Source organism: Lissotriton helveticus, chromosome 7, assembly GCF_964261635.1.
Source record: "Lissotriton helveticus chromosome 7, aLisHel1.1, whole genome shotgun sequence".
Taxonomy (NCBI): Eukaryota; Metazoa; Chordata; class Amphibia; order Caudata; family Salamandridae; genus Lissotriton; species Lissotriton helveticus.
The window spans coordinates 1,290,767,849-1,290,780,586 of record NC_136068.1 but is presented as its reverse complement, the minus strand read 5'-3'; the positions used below and the strand labels follow the sequence as shown (position 1 = coordinate 1,290,780,586).

At 43.4% G+C, this 12,738-nt stretch overlaps 1 protein-coding gene across 3 annotated transcripts in view; it reads left to right on the top strand.

Moving 5' to 3' along the window:
• The window catches only part of RECQL5 (RecQ like helicase 5), a 912,465-nt gene that overhangs the window by 384,725 nt on the left and 515,002 nt on the right, over positions 1-12,738 (top strand). The gene's annotated exons all lie outside the window — the stretch shown is intronic.

The window sequence follows — 12,738 nt, the reverse complement described above, 5'->3', positions numbered from 1 at the left end:
TAGACGGATTTATTTAATTTCATTTTTTTTGTATTTATGGATTTCCGTGAAGATCAATAATCAAACATTCTGCACTTGTAGCGTCAAGTAATCTAAAACAATCTCCTTTATTGCCACAAATAAACATCCTTTCATCAGTTCATCAAATACAGTAATTCAGTTTCTCAGGTTGCAAAATTAATAATTGAAACTTTTGACTTCTCTTAAATACAACACAAATTATACCAGCCATCCATTTTGATTTCCCCAGTGGAGGTTAAATACTTGTTGTCACACTAAAACTCTGGGTTTGATGCTCGCTGATTTCAGGAGTGTCTCTGTTAGAATATTATGCTGTCAGCATGTAGTGCTCCCTCATAGTATTTTGTTTGCTATACAAAACAAAATATCTCTGCCTATGTGTTGAATCCCAGAACACATTTTAAATGTTAAAATATTAATTTTCAAAAGCATGTTGGCTCAGAAAACATGCTTCAAAGAAGCAGCCTTTATTATTGTTATTGTTAACTTGCCCATCTGCATTTTTAAAATGAAAGTATAAATCACATTTGGCTTTTTCTGAACTCTTTTCCCACAACCTCCACCACCCCACAACAAAAACAATATTGCAGAAGAAGTACCATAGGCACTGAGTTTTTCAAGAAGAAGAAAATTGATCCTGCTCTATTGGGGAATTCTGTAATGTCCACTGTTCCATCGTTTTCTGAGGGATCAATTGTCCAATTAATTTTTTGGGCATTATATAGAAATTATCCATAAACACACTCCTGCCTTTTCAAACTTCTTGACTTGAAATTCACTTTAGAATGGAACTTTTGGCTTCTTATAGCGTTTTAAACGTTGATAATGGCTCTCTGTCTTTATCTTTTTTCTTGCTGTTGGGTTGATCTTCTTCTCGCGTATTTTTGCACCATTATGTCAGCTCCTTTTGTCAAATTCCTTTACTGTGATGGGATGAGAAAGTCATGCGTTGAGTGGTTTGTCTTCCGCATTGCCTTTCTGTTGAGGGTTGTGATTTTTTCAGGAGGTGCTGCATAGGAGGCTGTATTACTGAGATAGAGCTCACAATGCTCTGTTCTGTGGGAGCACCCTTCAACACCTGCACAAGTCCATGAAAGAAGTGGTGCCATTGCTGCCAACAGTTGATGCGCAGTTGGATGATGTCCGCGTACTCTAAGCACTTGGTGCAGAAGCCTTTTTATTAATGTTTGGGTCTCCTTAGCTGACTCTGCTAGCCATAGGCATTGAGATACTCACCAACAAGACTTGACATGAGACCCTGTATGCCTCCAGACACTAGACTCTTGTAAGTATCAAGTCTAGAAGCATTCGTGTCAAAAAGGTGACAAGCATAAGAACGACGACCCAATCCCCGACTCCGCCGTGTGAAAGTGGAAGCAGTTCTGCCTCCAGCAGAAGTGCCTTGAAGGTCCGCCTTGCTTATTTCTCCATCATGGAGGTTGATCGAGGTTGCCCCGTCATCGATTTAATGTGAAAGTTCGCTGTAGAAACGACAACTGACAAAAGATGCCGGAAGATAAAATCTCGTTCTTATGTAGCCCGTACGAAATGAGAAAGACCATTTGAGAAATGAACATTGTAATAAAATCGCGTAGTGCAGAAGATATTTATTTTACACGTTGTCTCCTTTTTAAAATGCATGTAATTGCAGAATCACTTATTCTAACGTTAATACTTTTTGAGAGCCTGAATTAAATTACTTTTACTGCCTCCCCACAGTCCCCAAAACAAAACCTTAATCTCCCTAGGATGTTATTTAATCATACACAACTTATAAATAAAAAAGAAATCAATCTTAAAATGCACCTGACAAAACAATCACATTGTTTTTTAGGGGTTACAGTGTGAATACCAAATTCTTCATAGTCTTAAAATATAAAGAAAATAATCTTTCTTTATACATGGAACTTTGTCATGTATTTTGTAAACGTCAACCAAGCTGCAAACTCCACCAGAACACTATTTTCATTGACTCAAAGCTAGTTATGTGTGCAGATTGTTTTTCCTGCCCAGCTACATTATCTTTTTACATTTTAAAATACATTCACTGCAGACCATCTTAACTGCTTTAGTTTAGGGTACAAAAATGTTTCACCACTTTTGTTTTTTAATTGAAGTTAATTTTTCTGCAACCCCACAACTTGTCTATCATCAGTGCTCATAAATAGATCCTTATCCAGCCAGTAGGACTTTCCAGTCACTCTGACATTTGGCGTCCAGATATGAATTCCAATTAGTGATGATACTTGCCACGGCCGGGGGTCTGTGGTGATGTAGACTAGTATCTCTCCATTGGATGTTGTTGTGACATGGTATGAAATGATCAGCAAGCTGGCCTGAAAGCCCCGTATTCATACTGCAGTCCCATAGGAAGAAACTTTGATCTTAAGGACTCTATGACCTAAAGTCTCAGCAAGACCCCAAGTGCCATTAGTCCGAGGTTTGCTACAGCTTACTAAGGAGACATTCTTAACTCCATCCTCTATTAAAGCTACAGAGAGATATCTGGCGAGGTTGTTGAGAGCCCCTGACTAAGATCTGCTCCTAAAGAGAAAGATTCTGACATCTGATTGCCTGGTTTGCTTCTTTAACTCTAAAGAAATTGAGCGTGTCTGTTTCTTTAGTACTACGGAAATGCAACATGTCTGTCTGCCTCCTTTGCTCTGATCTCGACTGCTCTATAAGCAACCAGCTGTTCAGCCCTTATAGGAAGATACAACAGGGCCGTTTGAGATGTATTGGGACAGTTTTCAGACCATTTGCTTAAGGATTGGAGAGAATCTTTTGAGAGATAGTCAAAGAAGAGATAATTACTGATAACCAGTTCATCAGCACCTTAATGGTTACTTCCATGGTTTGATTGTGAAGAGTGTTTAGCTGCAGATTCCCATCTGTCACACTTGACGATCAGCAGAAAATCCTGAATTCACAGGGCCATCTTTAATGTGCTCACGCTGATGAAAAGCTTCAAAGAATGATGACTGACATAATTTGATTGGTCACGAAAAGATATACAAGTGCAAAACTAAGGCGTACACCGAGGGCATAGAGGTCTCTGCTCTTGCACCAGATTCCTCTCTAAGATTACCAAAGTAAGGCTCCGTTCTGAAACGCTCCAATTACAGTCCAAGATCCAGCCCTATGGAAATGAAAAACCACCACCTCTTCATCAACGGGTTTGCTCCTGCTGGGAGCAGCGGTAAATGTGTGAGAGGGCGCTCCCAATAAAGTGCTTCTATCGTGCATGCCACCTTGTGGAACTCTAATGTGAAAACGCCAGGCTGCTGCTCTGTTTCTTTGTGATACCATCTGTTGTCCACATACAAATCACACAACCCTGGTAGGTGTTTGGAGATTGACTCGCTCTAGTTTTCCTACCTTTAAAAGTTAATCTATCGTTTCCAAGGAGAGCACTTTTTCACAGCACATTGTTATTCTGATGATACTGATACCGGGCAAAAGGGCACACCAACTAAACTGTTGGGTTACTACCATCACAAAACGCGATTTTTAAAAGTTACATTTCCAATCTAGGAAACCACTTCACCACTGAACCAGAGTTTGGATAACTTTGAACCAAGGTTTTAATATTTTCCTCTCAGATTGTAGAAATATTCTCAGCGTCAGATGGCATTTGGTGGCTCTAGTCACCAAAGACTCATACGTTTGTTTAAAATGCTAGTCCTACTTTTATACATTAGGCTCCTAACCATGTGAGCTGCAGGGCACACTTAGAGTTTATCTAAATAATGTATGAAAGCACCGTTTTCTACATCACAGACCGCTTTATCCTGACATATTTTACTGCATTGTGCCAGGCCACATTCGAAAGTACAGTACCTGTAAAGCAAGGCACAGATAGTGCCATCTTGGCACTGTGATCTATTATTCTTGGGAATGATCTTCTCAATTCAATAAAACAAGTATGATTTAAAATGTTTTCCTAAATGTGCTATGATTATGGGTTGCAGATGGAGTGCAAGTTTGTTCCAAAGAGAAGGGGCAATAATAGAAAAACAGCACGTGCACCACAGGGTGTTCGTTAAAACCATGAGAATCTAAATTAGAGGAAGCTGAACCAAGAGGACAGTTGAGCACAACATTTGCTATATCGCTGGTTTGATCCAGACTCTGAAAAAGCTTCCTGTGGGTTCCAAAACATGTTGAATTTTCTGCAGTTTTAGACCACACATACTCCCATATTCAGCGGTACCTGAAGCTTTTAGGGATAGCTGGAGGGAAGCCACAAACCGCATGCATTGGCAAAATCAAGCCCTGATAATAGCGGCATTGACTACCAAGGTAATAAGATTGGAAGGAACAGAGCGTGGCCAGGCAAGAGGGTCGACAGGATGTAAATCTCCGCAGCTCCCTCTGGCCCATCTGTAATCCTGCTTCATCCTGCCCTTATCGTAGCCCGTGAGGGGAGAACAGCCTGGTTCGTAGCAACCTTTATTTAGCCGTACCAGAGAGGAGCCATTTGTACCTTGGGAGGGATGGGGCTGAGCCACAGCGGTGGTCCCGGTGTGCTGGGCCTTTGTGGCGTGGTTTTAGGTTTCTTCGACCCACTGGCCTGGGATACATGACAGGAGGGGGCGGCCCCATTGCCCTGGTTGGCTGCTTTGCCCTGGCAGGTTTCAGCCTGTTGTGAGGAGATCCGGTTGGGAGCAGCAGTTGCCCCTGGAGAGTGGTGCAGGCCGGTGGATCTCCATCGACCCGGTCCACTGGATCAAGGGCAGTCGGGCTACAGGTGGGCCGCGTTGTGACTGTGAGACTTGGGCCCTAGGGGCTTAAGGCTGTGCCTGAGCCCTGCAGGCAAGCTTGAGAATCAGCGGACTCCGTGGGCCTGAGCCTTTGGGGCCTATGGCCGGTTGGAGGGCTCCATGGAGAGCGGTCGAGTTCTGGACGCGTTGAGGAGGTTGGTCGGGGGCGGCGGTTGCCCCACTCAGTGAGTGAAGCAGGGCCGGCAGCATCCCTCAATTTGGCTGCCTGGAGCTGGGGAAGCCAGGGATGGGGTAGCCCGGATCAGCGCGTGCGAACGCTGGGCTTGGGGGATTACTGCAGGCACCCCGCGGGAGGACTTGTGCACGAGAACCTCTCTTGGGTGGGAGCCAACGCGTTTCGACCTTCAGCGACCTTTTCAAGCAGACTGAAAGGAAGAAACCCGAATAAAAGTCAGAAACGAAGCAAACTGAAGCAGAACGCCCAAAGAACCGCCACAACAAATGAACCAAGAAGCTACACCATATTCCATCATGCAAGCTTAACACGGCACCACACGTCCTACAAGACTTAAGCCCCGCTCTGACGAAGACAGTGAAAAGAAGTATTTCCCTTGGTCCCACCCACTGAAGGTCAAAACGCGTCGTGCTTCTAATTGAGTGGCATGTGAAAGGAAATGCAGTTTAACTGATTAAGGAGGCTCAACCAATAAGGGAACAACTCATCCCTCTTCTACTGCACAGGCAGCAGACCTGAGTGAGCCTTGCCTGATAGAAGTCCCCTCCCTTTCCTTTACTATGACAGCAGAAAGCATGTGGCCTTCTCCCAGTGCTGTAAACCTGAAAACGTGCATTCTGGGAACTTACTTTGGCTGAGGCGGGGTTCTTGTGTTTTTTTGCATAGGGCTGTGGTGTCATTGTCTTTGGAGGAATATAGACTGCCTTCTTGTCGCAAGGTTAAAGATTTGGAAGTCTAGCTGATGAACAGCATGTGACAATGTCATGCGGACTTAGTTCTAGCAGCCTACAAAGAACAACGTCGTTTAATTTTGCCTTTAGACTTGTTTGTTCTTATGCCCGTGGTCGATCAGATGATCTCACAGCCCTAGCCTTTGTGTCCTTGCATTAGTGTCCCTGTGTCCTCATCTCCTAGTGCCACTTTGTGCGTGATCCACATGTCCTCATTTTAGTGTCGCAGGGTGCCTCCCATTAATAGTTCACAATGCCCATATATGCGCATCCCCACATTGGGAAACTGTTCATGTCTGTGCAACTGTGCCAGTGTCTCCATGTCCCTGTGTCGGTGTCCCAGTGCCAGTATGCTAACGTCCACGTCTGTGTCATTTTCCCAGTGTCGCTATTCCAACAGCATTGTCTCTTGTATCTCTAAGTGTCCTATTGTCAGTCCCTCACAGTATCTGGGACTGTGTGTTAGTGGCATCAGTGAACTTCTCCATGTACATGCTGATGTTCCAGTGTCTACGTTAATAAACCTGTGTTCCTGCCTCAATGTATTCATGTCAGTGTTTTTGTCTCAGTGTCCCAGCACCATGTGTCCGTGTTCTCCATCAGTATTCATGTGCATTTGTTGGTTCCCCAGTTTGTCTGTCGACGTGTCTGGTTCCTGGGTCAGGTTCTTAATACCAGTGTTTGTGCAAATGTATAAACAATTACACAGGGCCAGTAATCTGGATAATCTGTCCAGCATAAAGGTGCACCCCAAGATGATGACTGCCCACTGTCATCAGAAATATAAATAACCTACAAAATAAAATAAATAAAAACATTTCTTAATGGAGGAGGCAAAGGAGTGCCTTCTCCATTAAATAATGTTGGTTAGTGCAAATGTTAGTTTCCCTTGTTTCCCCTGGTCACTGTTCCTGTACCATAACCAGTGCCTCCATTTCTTGGCCTACCCAGTTTCAGTGTCCCGTAGTCAGTGTCCCAACATCTGTGTCCCCAATTCATTACTCTGGTGTCCTTGTCCATGTGCCAATAACTTTTTAAAAAATTACATTTTATTTGTTATTCTGTAGTATACAAAGCATACTATTCACGAACATTGTATATGAACTGTGGCATCTCAGCATGTCCATATCAGGAACCCATCCACTTCCCCACGCAGTATCCAATATTTTTATTAGGCTTGACATGACCGCATCTTGTTGGCCCTGATGACTTTACTCGTTATTCATTTATTGTGATCACGTTGCCTGTGGCCCCTTTCAGTCCTCCAAGTGTCGTATTTCCTCCCACAGACCCCATAATTTGTTGAATTTCTTGGGGTCCCTCATGCTTGGTATGCCGTTCTGTTTGCTTGCATGCACCAGTCCATATAACGAGCCCATTGAGTCTTGGTGTGTATTGTCCAACTACTCCTCAACTTCATAATATCCCTCCTGGCCACCATCAGTGCTACATTGCAGAAAATAAGGGCATATCTGTGTATTGTCTGCTCCCCCTACATTCCTAAGCACACCACCTGTGCTGTTAGGTCGATTGTCTTTCCCGTCACCTGTTCCATACAACCCCTTGTGCTCAGCCAGAGGCCTGCAGTTTTGGATACACCCACAGGATGTACGAGTGTTCCTCTGATTGGAGCCACAGATGCATTTTATCAGTAGGGGTCCTGCCATTTTGTATACTCTGGTGTGCACATAGTATGCTCTGTGCTGGTTCTTAAGCTGTATGAGCCAAAACCCCACTCTAATTACAACTTCTCTTATGTACCTACATGCTTCCTCCCACTCTGAGTCTTCAGTTATTCCTAGTCTTGCTCCCACCTATATTTTAGCTTACCCAGGGGCTAGAGGCTGGTTCAGGTGAGTGTTGTGTAGATCTGTGAAATTGCATGTCTAAGCAGGGGGGATGTCCGAATCCTGTGTTGCAATGGGGTTTAAGAGTTATGGTGATTTAAAAGAAATGGGGTGATGAATATTTGAAGAAGGATAGCTTAAAAAAAGTTGTAAAATAATGAGGTAAATGTACTATTTTACTGCCACGTAGTACGGCATGCACTGCAATGCGCAAGGGGAGAAAGCAGTGCTGAGCCAAGCCCTTATAGCATGCTCGATGCTGTGCAGCATGCCTAAAGACAACAAACCCAAAACAATGTGCTTTAACACTGCAGCCACTCATTTTGTATTTTTATCTCTAGGAGGGCTTTGTCCTACGAGTCCTGGCTGGACAATATATAGTATCAACAAACAAGAATGCCAGGGCTCAAGTTCAGCTCACAACCGCTTTTTATTTAGCTGGTGTGTACCTTCTTTTCATTGATTCCGAAGGTTTATTATTTTCATTTCAGCATTTTCAAAATTCAAAATTATTCACATATAAATTATGCTACAGAGGATTAAACTTTCCTTCAATAGTCAAAACGATACAAACATGAGTCATAAGTAACAATACTTTCGAAAAATGAACAAATCATCACATTCATAAATAGTTGCACTTTCACTATTTAAACAAGAAAACAAACTCAATTTTGTACACCTTAAAGTATTCAGGTACAGGTCCTTGTGACCAAGCAAATTTAATTGTTAGGACCTAACACATTGGGCCATATGATTTCGGTTAAGTCGCCCTATGTTCGTGTGCAAACCCATGGAAATTAGGTTGCCTTTGAGACAGCCGAACAGCCGAATACTGGTCAAATGAATACTCGAGAATACTGGTCAAATGAATACTCGAGAATAGGAGATACTAAATGTCCCCCAATTTTACACCATAGGTACACAGCTCAGCCCTGAGGAAGAACCCTAATAACTGAACAAAGGGTTTGGAAACGCGTCGGCTGTTCGGCTGTCTCAAAGGCAACCTAATTTCCATGGGTTTGCACACGAACATAGGGCGACTTAACCGAAATCATATGGCCCAATGTGTTAGGTCCTAACAATTAAATTTGCTTGGTCACAAGGACCTGTACCTGAATACTTTAAGGTGTACAAAATTGAGTTTGTTTTCTTGTTTAAATAGTGAAAGTGCAACTATTTATGAATGTGATGATTTGTTCATTTTTCGAAAGTATTGTTACTTATGACTCATGTTTGTATCGTTTTGACTATTGAAGGAAAGTTTAATCCTCTGTAGCATAATTTATATGTGAATAATTTTGAATTTTGAAAATGCTGAAATGAAAATAATAAACCTTCGGAATCAATGAAAAAAAGGTACTCACCAGCTAAATAAAAAGCGGTTGTGAGCTGAACTTGAGCCCTGGCATTCTTGTTTGTTGATACTCATTTTGTAAGCATACATTCCACATATTCGCTACAACAAAATAAAAAAATGTAAACAAACTATTAATTTTCAGCCATTTGTTAGTAGTGTAATACAGATATTTCACACTGTGGACGAACTGGAGATATTAACCCATTCCACATATCATTGTACATAACAGAATGTTCAGAATTACAGTCTCTGAATTAAGAATGGTATTTAAATAAGAAAAACACAGCGCCGCGGCATCAGCGGTACCATTCATCTGTCATAGTTTATACTCTGCACTGTTCAAACTTGTTCAAAATCCCCCCCCCACTCTCTTAAACTGGACATCTCGCCTATAAATTCACTCTTATTGTAACACGTGAACAGGGATCCGGACGGTGTTCAGCAGTATCTCTGAGGTCCTATAATGTTGTGGTGTACAAATCATGGTATAAGCGTGCAGCATAGATGTCAGTGTACCCCTTGGGGCTCTCCACTAGGCGCTCAAGGTGGTATAACCGTATTGTAGCCGTATGAGTGCATAAGTAAATACATAGTCCAGGTCTCCCCAGTAAGTTATGGGTTAGATATCATTAGTGTCTTGAGCTTTAAAGTGTTCCAGTAATGCATCCCACTCTATTGCTATTGGATTTTTCCACGGACCCTTATACTCTTCTCTGCGTAAAGCTGTGCTCTCCGCCAAGCCCCACCTCTTTACCTCCTCCTCCACTGTGTAATGTAAATGTAGTGTATTTTGTAAAGCGCACAGCTGCCCCAACGGGGCGTCCCGGTGCTGTATAACGCTGTGGAACCCTTCCTGGCTCTCCCTGTGAGATGCCTCCCCTGGGCACCCCCAAGGTGAAGCCAGGCATCCCAGTGATGTAGGGGTCGTTGTGGAGATTAAGCAAGCTATTGTCCAGAGTTGCAGCGTGGGACCTATGATTAGAGTAGGCGCTGATGCGAGAATTATCTAGTCCGCGGACATTGAACTCAAGACCCTGCCGCCTCGGGACTTGAACCCTGGTCCCGGGCCTGATCTCTGCTTCAGAGTCTGCCGCTCTAACCAGTGAGCCACACTTCTCCACTATATGGGCACATTCACTGACTTCCACCGCCTAGTCAAGAGGCGTTTAGTTAGTAGTAATGCCAGATCCGCAAATCTGTGTCCAATAGGAAGATAAAGCAGAGCAAGCCCTTAACATATGTTAAGGCCGCGTTATCAGTGTGGCACCTTGGTCACGCCAATATTACATAGAGGTACACTCTATGTAATATTGAACACTGAATACATTTAAATCTGGAGTTGTGGGATTTTTTTTTTTTTTTTTTTATAATATTCAAGCGGGAGACCCATTTCTTGTCTCAGAGCCCCCGTCCTAGGTCTTGGTGAGATCTCAAAATGTTCAACAAACCCTCTATACATCCACCAGATGAGATGCCTACCGTGGCCCATGGTATGCATCGCCAGCACAAACTCATTCGTAGGGGGGTTCTTTACCTTCTGGGCCCAGTATCGTTTAATGTATTGTGTGATACTGATGTGTCAAAAACAAAGAACCTGTAATGTTCTGTGCGTTAGTAAAAATCTGTGTGACTCCAAACAATGGTGTCTCCGAATAAGTCTCAAACCGTCATGACTCCACCCTGATCCCAGGAGTGCTCCGGTTGTCGTGGGAAGGCCCACTACGGGTATATTGGGAGCATATGGTGTTGTTGGTGCTGTTTAGGCATTGGCCAGTTTCCAGTATACAAGAGCGACACACAGCAGCAGTTGAGCAATACATGGTGGAGGGATCCGGAGCAGATCAGGTGGTGGAGCTTGGCCTGGTTTAACCTATTTTTGGTTCTGCCCTACCAGCCATGAAGAAAGCCACTGCAGCTGGCCTGCCAAGCAGTCGGCTTTGAAGACCAGGGTCCCATTCCAACCGTCAGAGGGCAGCTGCAGTTTAGTGAGACTAACCCTCCGCTATCCAACACCCCACACTAGATCTATGATCAGGGTATTCAGTGCTTTGAAAAACGGGATGGAATTAACACTGGCAAGCTCACAAAGTAATAAAGGAGGCGCTGCAGCATCACCATATTGGAAAGCGCTGGTTGGCCCGCCGCCGATAATGGCAATGCGTCCCAGAAGAGAATTTGAGATCTGAGAGATATAATAGCTTTTTGTGGGTTCTCCTCTAGAAGATTTATTGATTATCTGTAAATCTGGATCTCCAAATATCAAAACTTAATGAGAGCTACTGGTATCATCGTCTCTCCAAAAGCTATGGCCATCTCAGTATAAGTTCCCTCAAATGAAAAGGCATATGATTTGTTAACGTTTACGCAAAGGCCCGAAAGGGATGCAAAATCCGAAAACATCTGAGCTGCTGTGGTCAAGTTCAGTTGAAGGTAAAGGAGACCCAATAAACCCTTGGAGGCTTGGGCAGTGCTATAAATAGTGAAAGAGGCCTACAACTGATTTTATTTGACAAAATATTAAAGTAGTTCAAGAGTAAATCATGGGAGTTAGTCCAAACGGAACAAACACCTACGTGTCTAAAGACAACAAATAGCAAAAAATCAATTGAATAACACACGGGAGAACCTAGTAGTTTTGAAGCGATATATCTTATTTTATATATTTTTGATTATAAGAATAAAATCATTCAGCAGAAAATCATGTAAAGAATTAAAAAATCAAATAATCCTAAGAATACATGATTGTACATCTATTCCAAGTCAATTTGAAAGCAACAAATCTCTCAATGAGAAAGAAATGATGTTGCAGGATGTTGAATTCCTGTGGAAATAGACGAAGAAGTCGACGATTCGGTCTGTTCTGCTTGAGTCTTTCGGACCATCTTCAGGACGAGTGAATTATAGCTGGCAGTAATGCTCTCTTTCATATGAGAGAAAGTAATCCAAAGCAGGATCTTTGATATTTGGTAGTAGCAAGGAATTGCTCTGATAAAGAATGATTCACTTATCATGGACCTTCTTCAGCTGGAATTAATCTTTGAATTGCTAGAAAGCCATACGGACTCATTCCCGAGACGATTGACGACACACCAAGACAGTGCAAATACAGCACATCCACAGGCCTACAGCTAAGGCCCGATCACTCACAGCTCTGTGCTTCTGCTCTCTGTGCCGGGACGATTGGGGAAGCGCAGCCGCCATGTTCAGATCAGCTCAGTTGCCCATCCAATGCTCCCGCAGCTGCACCAAGTAGGTTACCGTCCGGATGCGCGGGATTGTTGTTAGCAGCAGTACAAACTGCCGGCTTATGTTCCGCGCAATATTCAGTGCAGTCCTCTTGTGCTGGGTCGCAGATCGCCGGCCCGGTCTAGGCATAGGCAAGTCCAATGGGGTAATTTCTGTCTCAGGGAGTTATCGGGAGATGCTACAGGTCATTCCCCCCGCCCCATTCTCCTCCATCGTTGCCATCCGGAGGTAGGCAATATTCAGCATGCCTCTCTATTGGTGGATGGTCCCTAGTGTGATCTGATGGGGAAACATCCTTTACCATGAAACCATTACAACGCGATATGGTTACATCGTGGTTTTAACAACGCAAGTCGTTACATCGACTTGCACTGGAGAGCGCTCTAGACTAAGGAATAGTGTGAATTACTATTCCAACAACTTCCCTACTGTACGTAGACAGAAATAGTGTGAATTACTATTCCAACTCCAAAGTTCATCGCCCTCCAGCGGAAGTCAATGTAACGACTTGCGTTGTCAAAACCGTGATGTAACATACCGCGTTGCGATGGTAGGTGTTCTATCATCATACATCCGT